The following is a 5,012-nucleotide window of genomic DNA, read 5'->3' on the forward strand; positions in this document are numbered from 1 at the left end:
TATATTTCTTAGATGAATATATTTTTATTTATCATGTTTGCCAGCAGCATAAACTTTCTGTTTTTCTGACAAATATGTATTTATATCTCCCTGATATGAAAATGTACATGTAGTCCCTGAGCTAGACAGCCTATTGAAATTTATTGCAATAACTAATTGTATAATATTGACACTTCATTGAGTCAAATGTACTTATTAATGTGTTTACATATTTTGTCTACACAGGTTTTTTTGTTTGTTTTGTTTTTGTTTTATGTTATCTTAACCATAGTATGAACTTGGAATAAAAGAATGCAGTGAATGACATACATGCGTGTCTCTATGTGTGTCTATCTGCACATTACATTTTGGCGTAGTCGGCAGGATCCAAGTGCGACTTCTACATGGTTTAAACCCTGACTTGAAGAGAGAATTAAGGCCAAGTTGAAAGTGTGTTTCCTGGGTGGTGTGCTACATTTCACCTGAACTGTGCTACTGTGTTCTCATAGAAGACACTGATGTTCAACCTGGACTGATGACACATCATCAAGGATGAAAAGACAAGTTTGTGTGAACTCTTTCAAATAGACTCTTTTATTGAAGTTTGTTTGATAATAATTGTTTGAATGTTTATTTTGTACTTGTGTATTTCACAGAATTTTCACAGTCTTGTTTTTAGTAGATCGTTGCAATGTATGTTTTTACACGTGGTGCACTGTAAAAATTTTACTTGAAGCTGTTATTGTGTGAATGTAGTAGTATAGGATCCCTTACTGTGTGATAATCTGTTATTAAGGTCACACTGTATGTATTTAGTACTTGAGTGTAGATTATTTTAGTTTAATGCTATTTGTGTACTGCTGGTTCACAATTTCTTTTTGCTGTATATCCTACTATCATGTCTGATACAGAGCAAGCTGCTACTGAGGCTGATGTCCAAGGGATGTTGCAGAGAATTAAAGCATTGGAGTTGGCTGTTACACAAAAAGATGAGGAAGTGGCTGCAGCATGGGCAGATGCTGAAGCATCTAGTATGGAGGTAAAGCGTCTGATTGCTTTGGAACGAGAGACATCTAAGGTCAGTGCAGACTCTGGTACTGGTATGGGAAAGGTGGTGTACATGTCTCCGAGTAGGAAACTTGACAGGTTTCATGACAAGCCTGAAAAAGCCAGTGATCTGTCAGTAGAGGACTGGATTGAAGATGCCCAAGCAGTTATATCCTCCAGAAGACTAGATGTGAGTGAACAGGCTGCATTTCTCATTGAACATCTTGTTGGTAAGGCCAGACGTGAGATACTTGGTCGTGGAGATGCCGTCAAAAGTGATCCAAGTAAGATATTTGCAATACTTATAAAGAGTGTTTGGTGACGGTGATAGTTTACTCCAGCTACAGCAACAGTTCTTTGCGTATACACAGTCTGATGGAGAAGACATCATTGCATGTTCCTTGCAGTTAGTTTGTTTGTATGACAGAATCGCACAACTAGATTCGTCATTCAAACCAGGTAGAGAAAGTCAGTTAAAAAGTCGTTTAGCTGAAGCTGTTCGAGATGACAGTTTGCGAATGGAGTTACGAAGACTGAATGCAGATCAGCCAGAACTTAGTTTTTTCGATGCTCGTGACCAGGTTATCAAATTGATGGGTCAAAGGGGCAAATCTTTGAAAACAAAACGTGAAGCTGCTGTTCGTGAGGTATTAAGCGACCAATCTAAAAGTGATGGAGAAGTTGCAGCACTGGCTCAACAGGTGTCTATGCTTTCAAAACAAGTTGATACCCTCACATCAATGGTACAGAAATTTGTGAAACCTGAGAATCGTTCACCTGTGTCAACTGACAATAAACCTCGATGTTGGACATGTAACTCACCAGATCATCTAAACCGAGACTGCCCTAAGAGAAAGTCCAAACCAAAGCCTAAACCCCAAGATTTAAACTAAACCAGCCTGCTGCAGAGAGCCGTGTGGTAGGTGAGACTAGGATTGATGGAGGCTCATTTATACATAGCGTGGTGGGAGATTGTCCAGAAGCTGTTCTAAAGTTGGGAGGTACAGATGGTGTGTGTGTACTTGACACCGGTGCCCAGGTCTCAACAGTAACGGAGCAGTTTTTTAGAGAATATCTTGTTAAAGCAGAGTTAATAGATGTTGCATCATTTATTAAGTTAACTGGTTCTCAGGGCCTTGATATACCCTACCTTGGTTATGTGGAGCTGTCTATTACTATTTGTAATCATACATTTAATAATTTGGGTTTCTTAGTTGTGCGTGACCCAACCAATACTCCCGTTGAGTCACGAAAGAAAAGAGTACCTGGTGTTATAGGGTCCAATGTTTTTAGGGATATAAGAAATGAATTGGTAGGGCAGTATGGTGATAACTTTAGAGAGAAAATACAAACTGGGCTTAGTGTGAATGAGATTAACTTTCTTTATATACTAGAAGCTTACAAGCCAACGTTTGTAAACAATGAAGAAGTGTTTGCAGTTTCAGTGGAGAACAGACCTGTGAGAATTGCTGGGAAGAAACCTGTATTGATTCCTGCTCGTCCTATACGTGTAATTGATGGATCTCTCAGACCTGCCCCCATTGGACAGACATACAATGTGTTGTTGGAGCGAAATGAAGTTCATGTTGCAGAGTTGCAGAGTGGAGTGGCCATTGGTGCAACATATGTGACTGTGACTGATACTGGTAGGGTGCCTATGCAAATTGCAAATTTCAGTGATCGTGATGTTTATTTAACCCCTCGCACCCCAGTGGGAGTGGCTAAGTCTGTTTCTTTAGAGCCAACTATTAGGTTTCATGCTGTGAATGTAAATGAAGTACAAGTGACAGAAGCACCAGGCAGTGATGTCACAGCTCCTGAAGTACAAGACCTTATCTCAAGAATGAATGTTGGTGATGTTAGTCAAGTCCAGAAGAACAAGTTAAATATGCTGATTGATAAATATCAGAACACATTTAGTAAGGATGAGGATGATATTGGATTTTGTGATTTAGTACAGCATCGAATAATTACCACTGATGATAAGCCTGTTAAAGTACCACATCGTAGAGTCCCACCACATCACTGGGATGAGGTGAGGGAGTACTTACAGAAATCTTTAGAGAGAGGTGTTATTAGAGAGTCGTCTAGCCCTTATGCATCACCAATAGTTTTAGTAAAAAAGAAGGATGGTAAGCTGAGGTTATGCGTGGATTATTGCTCCTTGAATATGAAGACTCACAAAGATGCATATCCTTTACCTAGGATAGAGGAAGCTTTAGAAGTACTTGGAGGCGCCAAATATTTCTGTAGCCTGGATTTGGCACATGGTTTTAATCAACTTCCGGTTGCTGAGGAGGACATTGAGAAGACTGCATTCCGTACAGGTACAGGAGGTCTTTTTGAGTATACCAAAATGCCATTTGGTCTATGTAATGCTCCTGCCACCTTTATGAGGTTGATGGACAAAGTATTTGGTGATATCAATTTTCAGACTCTTCTTGTGTATCTTGATGACATTTTAGTTTTTGGTTCTACTTTTGAAGAAACTCTATCGAGACTCGATATAGTACTTTCTCGTTTGACTAAGCTCAATCTCAAGGTAAAGCCTGAAAAGTGTCATTTATTTCACACTAAAGTACGCTATCTGGGTCATGTGGTGTCTGGTAATGGTGTTTCCCCAGATCCGGAGAAAGTGCGTGCAGTTCAAGAGTGGCCTAGGCCAAAATCAGAACGTGAACTACGTGGGTTTCTTGGATTGTCTGGGTAATACAGGAGGTTTATTCCAGAATATGCTAAAGTGGCTGCCCCACTCCACAGCTTACTAAAGAAGCCTGATGATGTCAGAGGGAAGTCAAAGAAAGGGAGGAAGAAAAGAGTTACTACCAATAAGGGGTGGTCATGTGATGTCAATGAATGTTGGAACCAGTCTTGTGAAGAATCATTTATGGCACTGAAAAATGCACTGACATCCCCTCCAGTCTTGGGCTATCCTAATTTCAAACAGCCCTTAATCTTAGAAACTGATGCTAGTTTTTTAGGGTTGGGCGCTGTTTTGTCACAGAAACAAGGTGATAAAACTGTTGTACTTGGGTATTCTAGTAGAAGTTTAAAACCTAATGAACGCAATATGCAGAACTACTCCAGTATGAAATTAGAGTTGCTTGCATTAAAGTGGGCAATCACTGAAAAATACAGAGATCTTCTTATTGGAGCTGAATTTGTAGTCTATACTGATAACAATCCATTAAGCTATTTCCTGACAACAGCGAAACTAGGTGCCACCGAAACTAGATGGGCAGCTGACCTTGCACAGTTCAATTTCAGTAAAATATAGGTCCGGCAAGAGCAATGGAAATGCAGATGCTCTTAGTAGAAAAACTAGTCATGGGGATGATTGTTTATCTGTTACATTGGAGGAAATCAGAAGTGAACGTTTTGCTGAAAACGCTCTTGATACTCCTGTTTCCACTGTTCTTGAAGACTCCATTCGTACATGTTCTGAAAGGATGTCTACTGAAGTGTTGCTTAAAGAAGTTCGCGTTAGAACTCAAAACACAGAGCCAAAGACAATTTCTACTTTGCCGTCTATCTCTAAGACCGACTTATCACGTATGCAGATACTAGATGAAAATATCAGCAGACTTTGGTTCTACTGGAAAACTAGGCACCCTCCTACTAAGCGTCAGCTAATGAGGGAAACCAAACAAGCACGTAAGTTGCTCCGGTGTTGGAAACGGATCATGGAAGATGAAGGTGTGCTGTATCGAATTGTCCATGACACTGGTAGAGAAGTGAAACAACTAGTGCTCCCAGAACAGATCAAGAACCAAGTGTTGAATGCAGTGCATGATCAGGTTGGGCATCAGGCAGCTGAGAAGACAACAGCATTGGTGAGAGAAAGATGTTACTGGCCAGGAATGGTTGGAGAGATTGCTGAGTACTATAATAGATGTCAACGTTGTACTTTGGCCAAAGCAGGGAAGAGGCTCCATCCCACCATGGGATCCCTGACTGCTTCAAAGCCATTGGAGATACTTGCTATG

General features: G+C 40.3%; 1 pseudogene; it reads left to right on the plus strand.

Moving 5' to 3' along the window:
- Positions 1-821: 821 nt before the first annotated feature.
- LOC146733633 (uncharacterized) lies at positions 822-2,056 on the plus strand (annotated as a pseudogene).
- The last annotated feature ends 2,956 nt before the right edge of the window (positions 2,057-5,012 follow it).

The sequence above is a fragment of the Saccoglossus kowalevskii genome, chromosome 16 (genome assembly GCF_978046115.1).
Source record: "Saccoglossus kowalevskii chromosome 16, keSacKowa6.1, whole genome shotgun sequence".
NCBI lineage: Eukaryota > Metazoa > Hemichordata > Enteropneusta > Harrimaniidae > Saccoglossus > Saccoglossus kowalevskii.